The sequence below is a fragment of the Anser brachyrhynchus genome (assembly GCF_964034855.1).
Source record: "Anser brachyrhynchus genome assembly, chromosome: 20".
Classification (NCBI taxonomy): domain Eukaryota; kingdom Metazoa; phylum Chordata; class Aves; order Anseriformes; family Anatidae; genus Anser; species Anser brachyrhynchus.
The window spans coordinates 10887295-10908987 of NC_137713.1; the positions used below are offsets into that span (position 1 = coordinate 10887295).

General features: G+C 45.3%; 1 protein-coding gene and 1 long non-coding RNA gene across 3 annotated transcripts in view; one reads left to right on the top strand and one right to left on the bottom strand.

Annotated features, from left to right (window-relative positions):
- Positions 1–21693, top strand: part of GALNT17 (polypeptide N-acetylgalactosaminyltransferase 17) — a 208435-nt gene that overhangs the window by 25506 nt on the left and 161236 nt on the right. The window lies entirely within an intron of this gene.
- LOC308180682 overlaps positions 1–21693 on the bottom strand; it is a 51402-nt gene that overhangs the window by 21416 nt on the left and 8293 nt on the right. Inside the window, exon 1 of the long non-coding RNA XR_013941124.1 lies at positions 1–21693. This exon is cut by the window's left edge and continues 16409 nt beyond it; it is cut by the window's right edge and continues 8293 nt beyond it. This is a non-coding gene — a long non-coding RNA (uncharacterized lncRNA).

A 21693-nucleotide genomic window follows, 5' to 3' on the forward strand; every position in this document is an offset into this window, starting at 1 on the left:
AATTTGCCTAGCCATTATCTTGCCAGCTCTAACCGGGATATCCCTAGTGAGATTTGCAACCAGAATAACAAGTTCATTCTTACGGTAGTGCTGCCGTCTAGGTTATAAATTTCCCTATAACCTCTGATTTTATTGCAAGAGAGCTGTCAGGGATGCGTTGGACAACAAAAGCTTTGATTGTCTGGGTTAAATTTCAACTGGCAGTTTTAATCGGTGAGGTTTTACACCTTTGTAAAAACCCACTGACTCACTGCAGTCTCTTGGTATGGGCGAGGCATTGTGCTGTACCTTCCCTGTTTCTGTTTCTTCTGCTCTTCCTCAAGAGGTCCGTCACTGGCTTATCTGGACCACACGTGTGGCCCAGCACGTCAGCTCGAATGATCAGTGCCCATGTGTCCTTGACGAGCGGTGTTACACTATAAATATTTTTCTTCACTCTTCATGTCTTCCTTTTCCTTCCTATTTCTCTTGTTCTCTTTTTCTTTTTTTTTTTTTCCTTTCTATGCTTTTTACTTCTCCCCTCTTTTTCCGGTGATTATTGGAGTTGTGCTTTAGCACTGGTTTAGGGTTTATCACAGGGCTGAAACCTCAGCAAATTCACAAGAGTACCAATCCTGCAGTGTCTGGGAGATGTAAGTCTCCATAGGGGAGTTGGGGAGGAAGGAGAGGAGTGATGTGATGGGGAAGGTCTAGTAGAAGACCTCTAGTTACAGGCAGGAAGACACTTAAGGCAGAGCTGAACTTGCCAACAAATGTCATAATTATTTTGATTGGTTTAGCTGGTGTTGGTACCCCAAGTTATGCAAACGGGCCTGGAGGCTTAACATTACCGTCTATTGACCACCCACAGGCACCTGTTCTTCTCTAAAAATGTTGTTGATAGCTTGCAGTGAGCATTATGTTCCACTTATGACTGGAGCTTTGCACATAAATAACTTGTTAAGAGCTGTGGGAAACCTCCTGTTGTAACCGTGGTCCTCTGATTGCAGGGAGTTGACTCTTTCCTGCGTTTGCCTTGTATTTCTCTATTAAGGACATACGATTATCCTGTAGCAAGTGGCATTGCTGTGCGGAGAAATCTATGCTTGCTATCTCCAGCCTTAACCATTATCATGAGAAGAATAGATTTCTCCTCTTCTGTGTATTAAGGACATGTTGTGACTTTGTGGAATCACTGCAGGAGTAAATGATGTATGAAATGAGAAATCTCTGCTCAGCGCGCACAGACACAGCCAGGGCTGTAAAATGTTCAGCTCAGATGCAGCCAGAAAAATCTCTGAAGTTTCCATCGCGAGCCCCAGTTCTTCCTCTGGAAAAGCCTGTTTCCACCACTGTTGGATTAAGTCTCTTCCTGGTGCCGTCACAAGCCTTGACTGATCGTGACAGGGAGAGATGTCGAGGAGTTGGACTCGATGATCCTTGTGGGTCCCTTCCAGCTCGGGATGTTCTGTCATTCTGTGTCTGCTCCAGATGTGGAGAGCTCACCACGTGCACATGACGTGACTGTTTTCCTTGAGGCTAGTAGTCGAGGACAGACGCTCCCTAGCTCGGGAGCTGTGGGCCGCACCTTCCTCGTTTTCCCCAGGGGGCTGATCCGGACGAAGCTGGCAGGTGTGATGTGCAAGTCAGTCCAAGCGAGTCTTGGAAAGTTTTGCAGTTTCCTGGGTTTTATTGCCATATGTGGATAAAGCCTAAGGGCCAAGGTTAAATCTGCATATTGACACGCAGCTGTCTTTCCTCTGGCCGCTGATCCTCGTCCTTTATCCCCCAGGAAAGCACGTGCTTCCCTTGTGGACAGCTTGCAGGGCAGGGCGAGAAGCCAATGGGTAAGCTCGCTGCTCGGCCTGCTTTGATGACCGGTGTCCAAGCTGTGCATGGAAAATCGAGCACTGCTGCCAAAGGGCTCAGTAAGGCACCACCTCCAGATACAGTGCTTGCTGGCTTGGTCTTAGGAGTGTGTGAGGGGATGGCAGGTTACTCAGCTCAGGCACAGTTTCTGTCACTGCTGTTACTGCTTTGCAGACTTACCCACAGCATTCCTCTGGTGTCCAAGAGAGAGATGGGGCTCGTGGAGAAGAAAGAAGTACTGCAAGTGGTGACAGTCCTGCAGCTCGGGCCATGTGTGCTCAGCCCTGCAACGTGGGAGGGAGCACAGGAAGGAAGGTGGTTACTAGAAAACTAAATTAACTGAAGAGAGTTCAGTTGGGTGAAAAATGCAGAGGTGATTTTGGGAAAACTTCAAAATTTACATGTCGAATCTAAGAAATTTTAAAGAAAAAATCTCAGAAGCAACTGTAGAAAACAAAAAAGGTTCACATCAAAAAAGGATGCAATATATTTTAACGGTCATTTCAGTGCTTTGGTGCATTGAACAGCCAAAAGGCACGTAGTTTTTACCCTGAAAAATGGCAGCAGCAGGAGTCTAGAGCCCCTTGTAAGGTAGGTTCACTGAGCTAGAAATGTAGCACTATATGTACCTTCTAAAATAAGCTCGGCTCCCTTTCTGGAAAAACAGATGCTTTGGTTCATTTTGAATCTCTGTAAGATCCTTGCAGATAATTCAGTTGGAGAACAATTTGGAATAATTCACAAAGGACATTTTTCTTCCCATCTTTAACAATGAGGTAGAACGGCTGAGAGAGAACTCCCTTGGCTTCATGCCAACAAGCTGCATCAGTGTTCCTGGGAGAGTGCCTGGAAGTTGCAAAAAATACATCATCTTCTTGGCCAAGGCTGGATGAGCTATCAGTTGAACAGAAAAAGAACATCTCTGTGCTGCTGTAAGTGGCTTCTTCTTCCTACTCTGGTGTTTGAGGTGAGCCCTTTCCCTTCTTCAGACTTCCCTTGTGACAGGCAGGTCACAAAGCTGTAGGATGCTGCCGCTCTGCCTTGCCCCGTGGTCCAGGGTGGTGTGAGCGATTGCGTCTTGCAGGGGCACTGAGTGTGTCACCTCCTGTCCAGCTGCTCTGCAGAGCCCTCTGGCTGCCATCGCGCCTCCCCTGCATCCTTCTGACCCTGGAACCCAGTGGCAGACGCGCCTTGCTATGGCACATTGATGTGGGGCTGGGACCGAGCAGAGATAACTCGTCTTAATGTCACTTTTCTCTGTCAAAATGTTATGTATGGATAATGTGGTCATGGCTGGCCTCTTGCAGCCCTGCAGACACCTTCCCTGCTGGTTTTGGTGGTGCTTTCTTGCCACGTTTGTCATGTGTGGGGAAAAATAGCAGTGTTCTGTGCCATCAGCTCCTTAGCTATCACCCTTACCAGGTCTCTGATAGGGACAAATAAAGCTAGTGAGGGAAAAGAGGTGGTGGAAAAGTATTTTTGTTGTTGACACACGGATGTGGTCCTTTGTGCTTTGCTGTGCTTTTTAGGCATGCCTGGTAAGCTATAAGAGCTTCTTCAGGGATTGCAGAATGATGTTCTTCACATGAGACTTGTAGCGAGGGTACCTGCCAGTTCCTTCAAGGGTTTTCTTTAAAATCACAGATCTTTATGATTTTCTGTTGAGAAGAGAGCTTTATGGAGAACTCATCTGGGGGCTTCCAGCAGGCTCTGTGAGAACAGTTTAACATAGATCCTCCCACCATCTGAGCTGTTATCGAGGACTGTTCTACAGTGATGCAAGCCTGGCTCTCCTCCTTAGAGACATCGGAAGTGCATCTGTCAGTGCATGCTCATCTGGAGGTCAGTTGGTTTTCTGTGTGGCATGTGGTGCTCTTCTTATTTTTGCAGTGCCCTTTCACCCTTGACCTTCTCTGCCTCTGTGGATTGAAAACAGCTAAGCTGCCTGTCCTCCAGCTGCTGTCTTCTGTGCCTGAGCACGTGCTCTAATGCTGTTGGGTGAAACCCAGTTTAAAACTTCCATGCTTGTCGTTTGTGTTTCTGGGGTGAGACAGCTCTTGTGGGGCTTTTACCAGCACAGTGGCTACTTGTAGCTCTATACTGCAAGAGCTTTTTCAAGACTGCTATATCCACGTCTCAGTTTTTTTCTACTCATTGCACACCGTAGTAGGGTTACTGTTGTGCTGAGACTTCTCACCGATGTTATGTAGCATTGCTAACATTTTATATTCCCCTTGCACCGCAATGCTGTTATGTCTGCAGAATTTTTTCAGTGTTATGAGTTTGTTCTGTGCTGGCAGAAATAGCAGCTCAATAACTCCCGATTAGTTTCTGACCATCCTTCTTTTAACCTTCCTCTCAAACGTGGATTATTTTGGGTACCAGACAATGCAATGTACTGCAGTGACTAATTGGGCAGATGATATATGAGTAGATGGGGAGGTATCTGCCGTATGGAGTTCCATAGCAATCTGCACCGACAGACCGCTGCGGCTGGCGGCACTGCTGGCATCTCCTGTGCACAAACGGGGTGCTCAGCCCCGGGCTGCCACACTGCTGGGGTGGCCTTTCTGGACCTGATCAGCAGGTACGAGCACACAATCATTGATAACATGCAAATTGTCAGGGCATTTACATCTTGAGTCTTTTTACCGCTTGCATTTTGTAATGCATGAATGCTAGAATGTTACCAGGTTTGCTACAAACGGAGAAAAAAGCTAAGTTTGCATAGTCTGATTTTTGTTTTTAGAGTACATTGAAGCCCAGGTTATTTGTTTTTCCTGATAGACTCTGATCAATATGTCCCCCAGAGCAATGGCACTGAATTTCCTTGTCCTTTAACATAAACTCAAGAGAGTCTTACTCGCGTCATGTAGAGTTAGCTAGGAGGAGATACCTGAGGACTTCCCTTTTGGGAAGGACATTTTATTTTTCCCTGTGACAGACCTGCAAAGGGCCCAGTGTAGTGAGCACAGCAATAGTGCACAGTGAAGTCTCTCTGAGGCTTTTAATTCAGTAGCATTGTTTTTTTTTTCTTTTTTCTTTTTTCTTCCATTACAAGCTTATGTCTATGAAAAACGATAATTAGCTGCTTTGGTTTAGACTTTCATCACAGTATAATGGGTTTAGATGCATGTTTCATAGTAAAATTCATAGTCTGTGTTAAAAATACAACCACAGAACTTGACTAGGGTAATGTAGTAATGTTTGTAGAGAAATGTAATAAGCTTGTGGTAGAAACCACATGTGCCTGGAAAGCTGCAGAGCATGGCTGTGAATGGGAGCCTCTCTGCCTGGATTTTGAACTGAGAAGGGGACATCTCTCTCCTGGTTTCTGCGGAATGGTTCAATAAAGCTAATTTTGTGACATTGGACGGGACCTCTCCATCAGGGCAAACTGACAGCCCTGGAGGCTCAAAGACCTCTTTAAATAATCCACAGAAGAAGCATTGCATGGTCTGTAATTGCAAAAGCTTCCCAAAGAAATTGATGTCTTTCATAAGTGTAGTTCACGGAGCCTCATTTTTTGTGTGCGCGCAGGCTTGCTTCACCTAATAAACCCAGCTGTGTGTTGTGCTATAATTGTAAATCCTGGAGATCAATGTATTTCTTTTCCGTTTAACAACTCGGGAATGAATGCGGCGCTGCACAAAAGGGGATGGTTAATGGTAGTGGTTAAGCAAGATGTTACAGGCAGGTGTGGTAGTTAGATAAGGCAGCAGTCCCATGGGCGAGTCTCCGTCCTGATTTATACCACCCCTGCCGGTAGCTAGACCTTGACTTCGTAATGAATGCCTGGGACTGCCTGGGACGTTTTGGGGCATTAAGAATTGGTTTTGTCTTTATTTTCAGGAGGGAAACGTGCATTTCACCCGTGTGCAAGGAGCATAGCATTTGAGCTGTCTCCCTTCCCTGTGAGGAGGGGAAGGAGGAGGCCAGCAGTTACCGCCCGTCGGGCAGCTCTCGTGCTGTGTGCACCGGGACAGGCAGGCGGTGCGGCTGCCAGGAGGCTGCATCTGTTCCTCCTGACTTCTCCTGGGAGCTCACACAGCTCCCTCCACCCTGCTCCCGCGAAGGAGGGGAGGATTTTTCAACCCACAGGAGATGATGATGTGCTCAGCGATTGTTATCCTGTTAAATCTGTACCCTTTGCTCGCCAGGCAAATGCGCCTCGCGGAGTTTCAGCCGCAGGCGCCCTTCCCCAGCTCCTCCGCCCCGCGTGGGCCCTCCTCAGCTTTCCTCTTTCGGCCACCTCCTGCGGGAGAGGTCTCCCACCAGCAGCACGTGCTGGCGGCCAGCCCTGGCTGCGTGAGGAAGGCTCCGTGCCGGGGCGGGATGTCCTCGCTGGAGCTGGGGGAAGGCTTTGGAGTCGGGAGCTGTGCTAACTAACGCTTCTGCGGTGTTTAAGGCTCGGGGAGCAACAGCCGTGCACAGAGGCGCTGAGGGAGGCTTGTGTGCCGCTAGATTTTCAGATGGGGCTGTAACTGGATTAAATGGATGGATACACAATTTAAATTCTGTCTGGTTTGCCTAATCTTCAGAAATCCTGGATAATGGCTTGTGTAAGTTTTCCATGCCCAGGGTAAGTGAGTATTTGGGGCATGTGCAGCTCCCCCTGTCCCAAGCAGCAGCAGAGACCGCAGCTGAGAAGTGCTGCAGCCTGCACCTCCTGATTTGTTGTGCTGCTGTTAATGCTAATGTTGCACTGTTTACATTAACGTAATTACATTAACATAAACAAAATGTTTATATTAAAGTCATTGCAAGGGAATAATCATTCCCCTCCTTTTCCTGTCTCACATCTCCATGTTGCACAGTCTTTTTCATACCTTTTAACAAGAACTTGTATCAAAACAACAACAACAAAAAACAGATCTGGAAAGTGCAACTGATAAGCAGTGAGATAACTCATGCTGGAGCAGGAATGGTGTCAGTCTTTCAGATATGTTTTTTGAAAGCAAATGCTCCTGAATCTTGTTTTCTGCATAAGGAGATTCTCAGGGGGGTGGCATCAGATGATCAATTCCCATTGAGCATCAAAGGGAATTAAAGGATACATTTTCAAAGGAATTTGTGTTCTGAAGGCCAAATTTCATCAGAAGTCAGTAAGACTTAGTCTTTTTACACAGTTCAGGCCTAGATAGTGGCATGTGCTTAAAATAAGTTCATTTTATCAGTAGGGCTGCTCAGCAGTGTATTAAGATAGAAAAGGGGTACACAAGTTTCTGCGGGAGTGCAATCCTACTGACTTTTGTAAAATCAAAGCATTTTATTTTCATGTCTTTGGAAATCTCTTCTTTAATCTCGAGGTGTAGGTTGAGGAGCCTAGCTTTAGCTAACCAGTATTAAAAACCTTGATCTAAAGCATGTTTATTTTGCCCTTAGAAAGCAAGCTTTTCTTTTATTATATTGAGCCCAAGTTACAGTAATTATAATTAATAATAATAGCCTCTGATATTTTTTCTATCACTCTTTTCTACCACAGCAAGGATTTTAATACATTTTCTAAAACATTTGCTCTGAGACGGAAGCTTCTATGTCAAGTTTCACCCTGGAGCAAATTCCTATTTTCAACTTGAAAATTCAGATTTTAACAGAAATGCTGACAGCCTTCTAGCGGCACAGCTCCCACAAGAGCGAGGGGGATAACGCATGATGCTCTGGATCTTTTATGACGTTAATCTTTCCGAGAGAAGAAAGAGATTTGATAATCCAAGTACACCAGTCAGGAGCTGTTGGTGTCTTCTGTGTCTTGAAGATGAGTGTTAGGAAGTACCTAAGGCAGCCCATATCTTTAGACTTGCCCACTAAATTATTTAGATATTATTTAGATATTCATATCTACTTTCGTACTGTATTACTTCTGCGAGTGCTAGAGAGACTGATTTATGTAGAACACTGAAACAAAAAGATGATTTTCAAAGTGGCCACTGGAAAGGGTACCTTTATTTGGTGCACCTTTTCCATCGTAACTGAGGTATCTTGGTAAAGGCCACGATTTTTACTTGCTTTCCTTGCTGTTAAATTATTACTTCTTCTTTCATTTGACCCCGTTCAGGACAATTTGAGGTTTTTGCTTGCATGTTTGTTTGTGGGTGCTGTTAATCCTGGCTCTTATATGTGTGTTTGAAGTTAAGTAAGTGCTTAATGGCTTTTGTACAGCAAAGTGTATGGCTTCTCTTGGACATGCAGCTCCAATCTGGGGGAAGGCTTTTTTATTTTTTAAATTGACTTTTGGGGGAAGATGTGTTGCATGCAATGGGAATATTCGTGTTTTAAAAATGAAGCGCAAACATTACACCCAAGTAATGAGCCAATACTTCTGGCCCTGCTGCTGCGGAGGATCTGTGTGTACCGACCTTGGTGTCCCTGTGGAAGGCCACTGGGTGTATGGGATCCATCCAGACAGGCAGGAAAGCAGCTCAGGATGTGAGACAAGGTTGTTTAAGTTGAGTTAGAGAGGAAAAGCAGAGAGGATCAAGGGTGATACCTTGGGTAATGCAAGACCTTAGTGTGGCATTGGCAAGAGTCTTCTGTAGCTTGTTGAAAAGCCTTGCCTTCTTTTAGACTGTAAACCTCACAGACTCTGCCAGTCCTCAGAGATGTCTGTATGCTCTTGGGTTTTCTTGCCTCCCTTTTCCCTTCTTCCTTTGACCAGAAGCAGAAAACAGAGCAGATGCAATAAAGCACTTCCATCCAAGTGAGCATTTGTGAGCTGGGAGTAAGCACGCAGCAGCCACCTGTGGCTCTGCTCCCCCTCCATGAATTATGCAGCTCTCTCCTTCAAAGCGCTCTCTTCCACACAAAAAATGGCTCCTGGGACGGTACTCACCAGGATTTAGGTTTCCAGGAGCATCAGTGCAGTACCTTCCCTCAGACTTAAATTCACTTTAAAAATCCATTACAGGCCCTATTATCAAGGGCACCATTAAGCCTCTGTAGCATTCATCTCTTTGGTATATATGTTAAGTGGATGATCTGTTTCCAGACTAGCAGGTAGTATGACACCATATATCACAAAGCTGCAGATAAATCTGTGCCAGCAGTAAGATACTTGGCTTGATTTGCTCAGATGCTGAGCACATGTAGTGTCCTTCGATGCCAGATGTTGTCACGTGTCCAGGTAAATTTGGTATGAGCGTTAAGCAAAGCTGGGCAGATTGTGTTCTCCCATAAAAAACTGTCAGTCCTTACTGGACGGAGAGGGTGTACATTTCCAGGTATAAATTGCAGCAGGTACCAAACCTGTGGCTGTCTTTTATCCAGGCATCAGACTTCCTTTCTGGCCTGTACAAATCTGCCCCAGCATTTGTTTGTGTTTCATTGGCAGCATAGCAGTGTTTTACTAAAGATCTGCTAAAGCATCTCTTTAGCTTTAAGCTCGTTAATAGTCATGGATTCATGACTGTTCCCATGCATAGGGAAACCCAGAGTAGGCTACCAAAAGCACTAACTATCCCTTCAACTCTTATTATTATACTTTGGAGTAATTGCAGTTACTCTCTCAAACCTACATATTTCTTAGAAAACCAAGGGTGTGTCATGAAGCTTTATGGAGTCCATACACATTGCCAGCAGGATTAGTTTTCTCCCTGCCCAAGGCTTTGTGCACCAGAGTCCTCTGGTTTGACCAGCTGAAGCGTTCACACACGTGCTGTTCAGGCTGTAGGGTGCCATGGGGTGGGGTGCTCGCTCACCCCTGTGCTCACAGGGTGTGGTGGGGAAAAACAGAGGGGTAGCATCAGCACTTAGGACCCCAGACCTTGATCCGAGAGGTCTGTGTTGACGTTCTGGCACTGTCGCAGCCTGGGACAAGTCGCTTGGTGCGTGGTCGCGTTGTGCACTGGGGATGTGCTGGGTAAGCGGTGGCCAAAACTGCAGTGGTGCTGCACCTGTGCTGTGGCAATGAAACCAGGTTTGCATCCTGGCGAGGACGATGCTGTGCCGTACCAGGAGGAGGTCCCTACCCTTATTCATCACCAGGGCAGTAAATGCGTCCACAGCTGTGGGGGTCAGGCACTGCAGGAGCTGCCAGGTTGCCCGTTGGGCTTCTCCTTTTCTTGCCCCCCTGGTGTGGTGTGTTGGGGGAAGGATTGTGAGGCATTAGGTTTGCTGCTGGACAGATTGGGGTTCTGCTGCTTTCCGTGGGCCTCCTGTGACCTTAGGGAAGTCATTGGCCTCAGGCCCTTGTGAATTAATGATATTTTCAAATCTGATTTAAGGTGTAATAAAATTAGTGGAAATTGGAGTCTAACTACACTTAAAGACCTGGATATTGGTTCTTGTCTCAAAAATCTTGCAGGGTATACAAACTGTGTCTCACATGCCTAAAACAGGGCTCTGTCTTGGCCAGAGAATGGAAAACTTTTTTATGTCTTCCTGTGCCACAGCTGGAAACATCCAGGCTATAAAAGAAATGGTTAGTAAGAGGAGAGACGATAGATATTTTTTTGTCAGCCCGTATAGCCACCAGCTGGCTCTGTATGTACGCATTTTATATGCAGCACAATTCAGTATGGTCGGGCTTTTCGCTGTTTGCAGTGAACTCCATTCAAGGTAAGAAATATATTTGTGCTGCCTCAGTGGGAAGGAAAATCTGTTGCTTCGAGGACGTAGGCTGCTTCAGTGTGCTGCGGCACGTGTGAGCATCATGCACCGACACAAGATGGAGTGGAAGCGAGTTAAAAGCTCCCGAGATGACAAATTTGCTGATGTACACCGGCTTCGAAACGTGCAGCTTGTGCTGTGAATGAGGCCAGGGTGTGTAACAGGTTGTGATGTGCTTCAGCAGTCTGATGAGGCGATGACATGGGAGATAACTTGGGATATAGTAATGTGCTTGGATCCGCTCCAGCACACATGCCTTCTCGCTTCTGTAGTGCCTTTTCTTTAATCTCCACACATTCTTCTCCTTTCTTATCTTAATCACGTCTTGCCGCCTTCGAAAAGCAGTGCTCTGATATTACTGGTATTTTATTTAGTATTTGTGCTAGCATTGCAACAGCTAGATCTGTTGTATGGTTTGTTTATTTTCAAGGGGTGCACAGACATGTTGAGATATTTGAAAAATAGCAGTTTTTCCAGAGAAAAAAATCTCCCTATGAAATTGCTGATTTTCATTGCGAGTCCATTAAAATGTCACTTAGTGGTGTGTGTTTTAGAGCAAAGGCTTTCTTCCTCTGCCATTGCATATGCTGTATTCAGATTTGCATTTTAAGGTCTGAAACGTTTGTGCCTCAAAGGACAAAGTCAAGAGGTCTGCAAGTAAATTTACTGTTGAGATAACATTGAAATAGGAAGAATGCCAGTGAGCTCTGGCAGGCACGTTTTGGGCCCCTGCTTGGAGGGCTTGCTTCAGCCTCCCCCGGCTTTCAGCGCGAGCCCTGGGTGCTTGCTGGTTCCTTTTCCAGCCAAAGATGCTGAATCCAAAATAAAATACAAAGAGGCATCAGTAGCGCTAATTCTTGCCTTTAATTATCATCATTGCTTATTATGGACTGAATGCCTGTGTCCCAGTGCTGTCATTTCTCCTCTCTGTCGTCAGGCTGCTGTTGCAAGAGACAGCAGCAGCCTGGCAATGGCCTTAGCGCTGCTGTACCGCCGGTGGGCAACTTGTCTTCCTACAGTTCAACGCTCACCACCTCAAGAATAAAGAAAGATCCTTAATTTTGTAGTGTCTTAACAGCTGAACATGTTTTGTGACCAAGTCCCATTGAGATGTACGGCAAGATGCAGGAAACCAGTGGTTCCTCCGCCTGGCTCTGTTGTTACACTGCTCGTTTCTCCATCGGGCTGCTGCCCTCGCTGCTCGGCTCCTGCCTCGGGCTTTTATGTGTCTGTGTGCTCCCAGGTGCTGTGAGCACTCTGCTCCAGCAGCTGGGGAACTGAAAACTTGGGTTTGACTTTTCAGGGTGTGACTGATGCCGCCTCAGGTAGGAATGAGTTGGGTATCTGCTCAGCGACCTGCTGGGCTGCCGTAGTGGGGAGCAGCAACACGTGGATAACCTCAATGTTTTTGGGAGGGCAGAGGCTTTTGGACATCCGCAGCTTCCTAAAGCTCTGAGTTTCAGGCTGAAATTCTCCAGACTTGGCCTGGACTGTGCTTTGTTAATTTAGTGCATGGCTTTGTTAATTTAGTGTATGTATGCCTGTGGACTATTTCTTAGGCATAAACAGACCTAGTGAGCCTCCAGTCTGAAAGTGATTTAACCAACCCCTCTGTATTTCCGTAGAAGTAATAGAACACACAGAAATTAGAAAAAGGTTGTGGATTACTTGCCTCTAAGGATGATGAGGTGCAGTGGGGATTCTGGCTATACCTTTAGCTGGAATGATTGTGTGGGGTTTAAGAATAACCCCAGCCTGCTGTGGTGCAAGGCTCGTGCAGCTGCTCAGTGCGTTGGGGTGGTGACTGCACCAGTCAGAGCCTGGGCTGCTGGGGGGGACTGGGAGAGGTCTGTTGGTGGGCTCTGCGCAGCGCTGATGGAAGGGGTGATTAGACTGTCTTCCTCCTCAGACAGCTGCAGACAGCTCTAATGTGTTAGATAACATTGCCGTTCAATAACTGCATGCTAATACAAACTCATCTATCTTCATTTACTATCCTGCTGCTGTGCTTTCCTTTTCTTTTCTCCTTTTGTTAGCGTTTTGGTTGGTCGACATGATGATAGTTTATCAGCTCAGCAGGAGGAAGCCTCGGCGTTGCCTGGCCGGGAGGGTGCAGCAGGGATGCCTGTGGTGTCGGGGAGCCCTTGAGTCAGCAGCACCGTGCCTCTGCGTTATGCTGTTGCTGGTGGTAATAGTTAAATTAATTTGAGAGAGTTTTAAATCCATGCTCCTGATCCTTTGTTCCTGCTAAAGAGCTTTGGGCTCTTCCAGGAACCTGGGCTCAGCTCAGCTGGCTGCATTCAGGTAGCAGATTTTCTACCTAAACCTCTGTGCAGAATCGCTAGGGATTTTTTTTCCCCTTCTTTGCCAGTAGGATGTTGCAGCTGCATGGTGTTACTTCCGTGTGGCTCTATGAAGCAGCCTGTTTGAAAGACTGGTACGTTAGAAGTAGGTTAAATTGAGCTTTAGGGGACTCTTGTTGGTAGATTGGGCCATGAGGTGTTTGCTAGCTGATGCCAGTGTATGGATTTTGTTTAAATTTAACATAATAATAAACCACATGAATGGAAACACGAGGTACTTATTTTAGACAGAGGAACAGTGACTGTATTAGTCTGAATGTAGGATTAAACCTGAGGGAAAAAATGTGACTGAGTTTTTTTCTTGGGCAGTGATTGGGGTTACCTGAAAACTTTTACCAGAATCTCAGAATTTCAGCTGTCACTAATAGCGGGAAATAGGACTTAGTGCTTTATGGCTAGGTCTGGTATATCACAGGAGTAGACCACATGCATGTGTAATGATTTGCAGCTGTTTATTTTAATTTCATTTGACTAACGTATAGACTAACACAGAATTCACAAAGGCAGTTTTAATAAATGCCAGAAATATGCACAGCAGGGTTCTTCTGTTTTTACATAAACAGCACGTTACTTTCTGCAGACAATTACAGGCATGTGACATATGGGGAATTATGGAATGAGGTCTGCAATTGCCCCGTATTTGTTTCAGAGTTCATATGGGAAGCATTTATCCTGCTTCGTTGTGGAGAGGCATGCCTGTGCAATCTGCTCTTTGGCACGAACACCAAGGGTCCCGCGTGGCCGCTGTGCCGCCCCGTGGCTGATGCAGCCCACCCACAGTCCTGTGTTTGAAAAACATTTCTGTAAGGGCTTTCAGAGTAGCAATTTCACTGCCTCGTGAACTCCCGGTACAGTAAGAGGTAAGTGATGCCTAGAAAAGTTACATTTATAAGCATAAAGGTTGAAGACTAAGAGAAAAGTGTGATTACAGACACAGAGTTTCAAGTGGTCAGCCTACCCTGGGGAGCTACGTGAGCTTCTGTGACAGTGATACCAAGAAATCGGTATGTGTTGCTCCTCAGCCGCTAATAAAAGTATCCTGCTGGTAATTCGTGATGTACTTGCCTTTCCTTCCCCTTCTACCTTGTATAGCCCAGCCATAGTCAGCAGATGGGATTTTTTTTTTCCCCGTATGCGATGCAGCTCTCTTCTCCAGCCTTGATTGCGGAGGGATGTTCATTTTATAAAACTCAGGCAAGTGTTTTAAAATAAGTCAGTGGAGTGGCAGCCAGTGTCGGCTGGAGATGTGAATTTTGACGTTACAGAAGATAAAGGCAGATCTGGGAAAACTCACTTTAGTCCCTGAAATCTAACGAATACAATGGTCAAATTCCATACATTTACCATTCTCAAATCCAGCATAGTTGGTGGTTACTGTTATTTTTATGTTTGCCTCTAGCATACAGAGCCCTCAGACCAGGTTCAGATCCCTGTTGAGGCACACACCGAGTGATAAATTTGTACTGATTAACATCTTCCCAGAGTCTTGCAGTCACCTTAAATATATTGCATTTATTGCTGTTGTCATTAGCTATTTGTACCTAGGTAGTATTTAGGAAACCCAGTCATGTATCAAGATCCCATTGAGTTAGACTCAGTACAAATAAACAATAAAATGACTCACACTGCTCCACAGACCTTACAGTTAATGACTTAACTAATTACTCTAATTAATCTGTGCAAAAGTTGGAGAATTTGCCCTGAGACCTATTGAAAAATTAGTAAACACATATTGTCCTTTCTTCTGTCATATATTCTCATCCTGAGGGTTTTATCTCTGCCCTTGATTATGTGGAAGCGCAAGGATAGCTGTGCTGGGACGTAGGAGTAGCCCCAGGTTCCCACTTAGCCTTTATTTACTCGGAGGACCTTCCAGCGTCCATGCATTCCTGAGCCAGGGAGAGTGGGCTGGTATTTAACAGCGCTCAGTGGATTGTCTTTGGATTTGCAGGGAATCTGCACATTTTGGCTGATGTAAGAATGAGGATTATCTTGGTTTGTGTGTGGAACATGTTGGCTTTCATTTCTCTTTGAAAAGGCTTGGTCCAGGAAGGATTTTTTATTTTTATTTTTGAGGCTGGTCTAGTTGAGCACCTTGTTTCTTAGAAGAATGCATGTATCTTGGAAGTGTGATAAATTATTTGGCCTAAAAGACATGATACTGTCCTTCTAAAGGTATCCTCTCAGCAATTTGACCTTTTAAAAAGTATTTTTTTTTTTTAGTTATATATTTTGTGTTAGCTCGTACTGTATGTGCCTTTCTTTCCAGCCTTATAACTGTACCAATTTTGGAGCTTAAATCTTGGTCAGCAGAAACCCATTTATTGTACTGTATTTTTGTGCATCTTCTTCACTCCCTTCCTGCAGTGTACATCACTAAGCATCTACGTGCACATAGAAAAACTCTGGTTTAAACCACTGCTTACCTGCCTGGGACCAAAATTAGGTTTGTAGCTTCAAGAATTGATGACAGGTACAAGTAAGTAACAGCGGTGATTTGTCACTGAGAAAACGTTTCCTGTATCTGAAAGGAGACTCATTAAGTATTCAGCCCCAAATGGAAGTGACCCTTAGCGAATTGCTCACTGTTACAGAGAGAAAGGTATCTGTCTTATGGCTTTCTGCAGCAAGGTGAAGGAGTCCCTTCAAGTCAGACCACCATGAAGGCATAGCAACTTGGGTTCAGTAGTTCAGATACTTTTTTTTAATCTGTAGAAGAAGGTATGGAGAGCAATTGCCAGTATTGCAGTATCTTTGGGTGCTGTCGTGCAGGCTCCAAGCCACGTACTCTTTTGCCCAGAGATTGTGACTTTGGTTTGTGAGGCATGTAATGTACTTTAACTCACACAAATTAATCTAATACTTTGCTTTGAAGTTCATGCAGAGCATAGCAAGGCATCAGCAGCATGTCAAGTTCACAGGTTCCTTCTGTGTTATGTCCAGAGAAAGCTTTCATGGGGTTCTGAAGCAAAACTCAGATTTCAGATTTCAAAGTCCTGCGGTCTTTGTTTTAAGCCCATGTACATACCTGAATTGCATATTGATGCCAAAGCAGCACTGGCTTCTGAACGTGTTTTACTTGGTGTTTTGGAGTCTGGATTTCTGATAGTAATATGTTTTGTCAATAATTTGAAAATGGAGTAAGAGTATCTGGAGGAATATATACAGAGCAGCCTGAAATCACACTTAACATGGTTACATAGGAGAAAAGGTTTTGGTACCCAGGGTTATCTGCTCATAAACTTGCTGCAGAGGTGAGTGAGAGAGATGAGCTTAAGAAGAGAAGGCTGAATATTGTCAGCAATTAGATACTTTAATAGCAGTGAACATCAATTTTCCTCTCTCTGATAGGTAGGAGCTTTGTCATGTCAGTGCCTCTGAAGGATGCTTCTGAGGACCTTGAACACATGTAGGGGTGAGATGCCCAAGATAAGGTTTGATCATGGTACAGAAAGCACAGGAAAAGGGAAAGGAAGGGCTGGGTGGCCAACAGGCAGGCTTCCTGGCTGGGCACCTAGGGCTGTGGTCTTGAAAGCCACTTGACCACGGAGACAAAAGAAAGATCATGAGCTCAAAGTCATCGTGGCATTGCCAGGTAGTTAAAGTGGCAGCAAAGATGTGAACTTCTGTCATGATGCAAAAACTTGACACAGGAAAACCAGCAATGAAGAGCAGTTGCTTAGACTATTTTAGTCTTCCTCTTGCACTTTGAGAATATGTAGTATATGCTAACAATTTAAGTCCAAAAGATGTGTTGGGAGAGCATCTTGCTCTCGCTTCCTGCTCAACATTTCTTAGTCTCTTTGTATTTTAGATCCAAGTTGCTCTCGGGTGTTGTCAAAAGGTAGCATATCCTTAATAAGTAAACATGGAGAAATGAATGTAATGCTTTTGTCTTTTCTCTTGACCTGCATCTGAAGCAGGAGCTATGTTTTGCTCATAAATAAATGATTTTCCCAAGGAGAATTCGATCTCTGCAAACTCGGGGTGTGTGGGAGGCTTTGTCATGTCAAGCAGGAAGAAAAGAGTCACAGATTCTTGAAGGACATCTTTGGGAAAGAGTGAGGGGAAAAGAATTGATGACCTCCAGGCCTTGTGTGTGTCAGGGGAGAGTTGGGACTCTGTCCTGCTGGAGGAAGGTGTCCCTGGTTTAGGGCCCTCAGCTCCTTTTTCCTACCCAGAGCTCCCAGTAAGGTCTGGTTTTCATTCTCTTCCTTTCATTCGTCTCCCAAGAACACGATTCCTAATCTTTTAGGGGACTGTAAAGTAATACCTCTCTCTCCTGAGAGGAGGCATCTTTTTCATGGCATCTTTTCTACGGCACCTCCAGGACTTGCTTGAGCTGTGAAGGGACGGGGCTCAGGATTTGAAGGCTCAATGTCCACTGCAGCAACGTTTTCTGCTGGGAATCTGAATCCCTGGTAAGCCTGACCTGGAAAGGGAAAGAGCAGCTAAATGTGGTTGGTGACCCTTAGTATCTCACAGCCACCTTTTATTCCCCTTGAGTCGTTTAATCTGCTTAAGGTGAAGAGGGCAGACTTTGTGTGGTGGGTGTCAATTGGATTTCTCCCTTGATAGAGCAAGAGGAAGGTATAACGCCCTGAGCAGTTGCAAGATACTTCCCAAATTGTTTGGGATGCTGAACTGGGAGATTAATTAAAATACAACTTTAATATCCTGCTTTCTTGCTGCATTTCTAGAACAAGCAATGGCAAAAGGTATTTTTTTAATTTAATTTTTTACTGTGAGTATCAACACAAAAAGAACAGCTGATTTCTGTATGCCGGGTAGCAACAGAGTTACTCATTAGCACAGTTTTTAGGGGTGAATTAGTTTATGGCCTGGGGATCCTGGCTGGGAGTCTCTGGCCTGACCATGGTTCCCCTGGCAGACTCGGGGGCACAACGCGTGTGGCCCTGGGGACAGCAGGTACTTGGTGCGGGCTGCAGCCTCCCAGTGATGTGGTGTAGAGGGGAGACTGCCCTGATCAGCGGGGGCTTCGAGGGACAGAAATGAGGTGCCGAGAGGAGTGAGATGTAATAATAAATGCCTGTGTGCTAGTGGGCTTGGGGAATGGGAGAGAGCGTTGAGTTGAGAACTGTGTCTGTGTGGAAAGCCATGGTGCCACACACAAATGCAGGGCAGTTTGTCCCAGAGAGGAGGTTTGGCAGAGACGATGCCTTGTGAGACCTCTCATTTGCCATCTGGGGACCAGAAAGAAGAGAACGGTGTCAAGTGTGCTCTGTGCTTACACTGCTGGCACTGGGCACGTCCCTGGCAATCTCCACTGTGGGGCAGGAGGCTTGCAGAGGCCTGTGGGCACAGCACGCACCTCAGTGCCAGCTCTGTCTCCGTGGGCTTCTTGTCATCTTAATTGAATGCATTGCTCTCGAAAAAGGCTACAAACACTCTGCTTTTGCAACAAACGTAATCCTGTCAAGCACTGTAAGGGCTGGGGCTGGCCCTCTGGATCCATCTGGACCTTCCCAGTCACCGTGCTCCCTGTGGGCCTGCTCTGGGAGCGAGGCGGTCAAAACGCAGCCCTCGTGCGATCTTTGCTCGGGTGTTACCCGTCCTTTGGTGCTGGTCGCTCAAGAGGGGAGGGCCTCTGGAGGAAAGTATCCTTTCTTCTGGCTGGAGAATGTGATGCGGCCTGTCCTAAGTCAAATTCCTTTGCCCTTGGAACAGACCATGCTCTGCAGGATTTGCTTTAGGATTTGGGTGGCTTTTACTGCAGTAAAGTAGGCCAGATTTTTGTTCTGGAGGCAGAAAAATTTCTAATTTCACAAGAGCTCAGATTCTGTCTCTAAACACTAATCTTTTCTAGCTAAGTCACCTTGAACAGATTATCTTCTGTGTTTGATCATCTAGAAAACGAGTGAGGTGTGCTTTCAGGTCTGTTCTCTTGGAGTACCAAACACAATGGGACCGAGACGCTGTTGTACCATGTCCTCTCTGGTACCAAGTGTTGTACAAAATGAACAGGGACAGTCCTACTTCAGGTAGGACAAAATCCGAGTCTCATATTTAGCTCCCTCTCAGGAGTGCTTTGAGCATTAATTATGTTTTTAAAGCACTTAGTGCCTATCATCAGAAGCTCTCTATAGAAACACAAAGTTAAACAGTCACAGATCGGTGACCTCTTAGGAATTGTTCCCGATGTTGCACAGCATAACCATTCATAAATTCACGTTAACAGTAGTGAGCAAGCTCAGTTTCTCCTTCCTTGAGACTTCTGTCTGGCAAAGCATTTAAGCTTATGCTCTACTTAAACACTTGAATAGTTTCTCCAAGTTTGCTGACTTGTGTTTGATAGGAAAGTAATTAAGTCTATGCCTTCACCTTCATGTTTGGCAATACTGAGACTAAATCATGATAGAGCGATTCTAGTTTTTTATCTAAGAGGTGATGCTCATATGTTCATTACAGTAACATATTACTTAAAACACCTTGAACTTGCTAACAGTGGTATTATGGAGAATGCAGATGTGTACAAGAGCAAAGGGATCACAGTGGAGAATATTTCTCTCTGATGACCAAATTAACGCCTTTATTTCTGTCCTTAGATGTTGCAAGTCATAGTGTGTCACCCCTCTGACCTATTTGCAAAGCACAAACAGATGGGAAGAAATTTGAAGAGCAAAAGCACTCTCTGGGGTGTCCTGTGTGTCTGAGAGCACTGAATGCACACCAGTAAACCAACAGTAAATTGTTTCGGTTGCTGAGTGAGAACAGCATCTGAGCACAGCCAGAGCAAGTATTATAAAAGAAATTAAATGCACTAAGCAAAACCCTGTAAAATAGACTTTCCTGACCTTAAAAAGTAAGTAGCAAGTTTATAGCTCAGTAAAAGGCAATTAGTGCAAAGAAGCACGTACACACTTGAAGATGCACGTATTAACCCTCAGTTTCTCCTTTTACAGATATGCTAACATAATAACTACATGTTGGCTTCACTATGTTCTTTCTGTTTTGGGGAAAGCCCTCTGTGGGCAATGTCATCTCTAATAGCTCAGTCTTTGCTAATTTAATGAGCAGGTTTATGGGTAGCCCAGGGAGGGCTGATACAAAGCAGAGGGCCCCTGTAGAGAAACTTGGAAACATGCTGAGGACCTGTCTGAAAAGTGGTGTTTCTGAAAAGTGGTGCAGTCCCGCATACCTTTCTGTCACCGTTTCCCAGCTTTGTGGTTTGTCATCTCAGTGACATAAGTGACCATGGGTTAAAAATATCACCTGCACTCCCTACCCTTCCTGTGAGAGAATTAGGGTCAGAGGAGGAAGGTTCTTGGTCGACCTCATCAACTGGGGAGATTTGATAGCCTAATGCACTAGAGCAGTTCAGTGACTGACTCCAGTTTTCTGCCCTTTCCTTTTTTGGCTCCAAGAGGCTCTGCAGAGGTGATGCCCTGTGCGTGGGGCTGACACAGTTTGTGTGCTGAGTGTGTAACCTATCACATAATGATGATAACTGAAACGGAGTATCCACCTTTGTGCTTACGATGGCAATACTAAAGTGTGCTATTTCCTCATTTCATTCCTTAATAAATGGCATCCTTTGTTCTCTTTATCAACAGACCTATCTGTAGAAGAAGGAAATGTTTTACAAAAAGAAGGACATGAACATGCATTAAAAGAAACCACAAACACCAACAGCAAGTTAGGGAAACATGATTTAGAAATAACAGGTTCCTTATGGCAATGAGAGTGCAGAATATGATTTTTAACCTTTGAGTAGGACTTAAAGAATGTTGGCTTGTGCTTCTGTGGGCTCTGTTCTCTTTGCACTTCCACAGTTGTTCCTCCGGTTCCTGGGGGTACCCTGCTGCGGGTGTGACTCTGGTCACAGTTTCTGTGGGGGCAAGGTGGATTTAAGAAATTCTTGATTCTTTGTTCTCGGCTGCATGGTCCTGTCCTGGCACTGCAGCTTGGCACTTCTGGGATGTGCAAGGAGCAGCTTTGCCTGGATGCGAGAGGGTTGTGATGGGGGTGAGAATGGACTGCATTGCCCAGAGAAATTGAATTTTACACTGGAGCATAAAAGTAGCTACGCTGAGCCAAACAAAAGGCTCACCTGACACTGGGTTTCTGGCAGTGGCTGGTAGGAGTGACTGCCGAGGAAGAATAGTTTGCAGAACGGCCCCACAAACCTCTGCGTCAACACAAATGCGAGAGGTGATGATTTGCTGCTGAAGGCAGAAGAGTTTGGGAACTTCTTAAGCTGTCTTTACTAAGAGAGTTGGTATAATGAGCAGTGTATCCTAATTTTCCTTTGTGCGTTCTGATGCTTGGATTGGGTCTCAAAATAAATGAGAAGATCCAAATGTACTGCTCCTGCCATCTTTCCTGAGCAGGTCTTGCATGTAGCCCTGCCTACTGCCAGGCTGATTTCCACACTGCTCAAATGGGAAAGCAAGGTCATTTGTGCTTGCTCGTATTGCAATCTAGCTAGTAAGAATAAAGTTGCAGACAATTGCTTAATTCCTCACTCAAATGGGATCTTGGCTGATCAGTATAAATATGCTAGGTTGCTTTTACCCTTGACCTTTCTCATTCAAGCTTTTGTGTCCCCAGCTGTCTGATATGCACTGAGTCAGCTGGCATGTATGAGAATAGCTTGGGTGCTTCAGCAAAGTCCATCAAGTGCAGAATTGCACTTAGGTGTTTGCTGAATCAATACCCCATTAGGTGCAAGGACCAGGGGCCTTGTATTTCTTTTGAATGGTGATGTACCCTAAATTGCTCTTTGAAGTTAGTGGAACAGTATCAGGCTTTTCACGTGAGGTTCTGCCGTGGTTTATATTGTATTACATTGGTAAGCCACGTACATAGACGCCTCTTATGATATTTCATCAGGCTTCAGATAGCTGTATGTTAA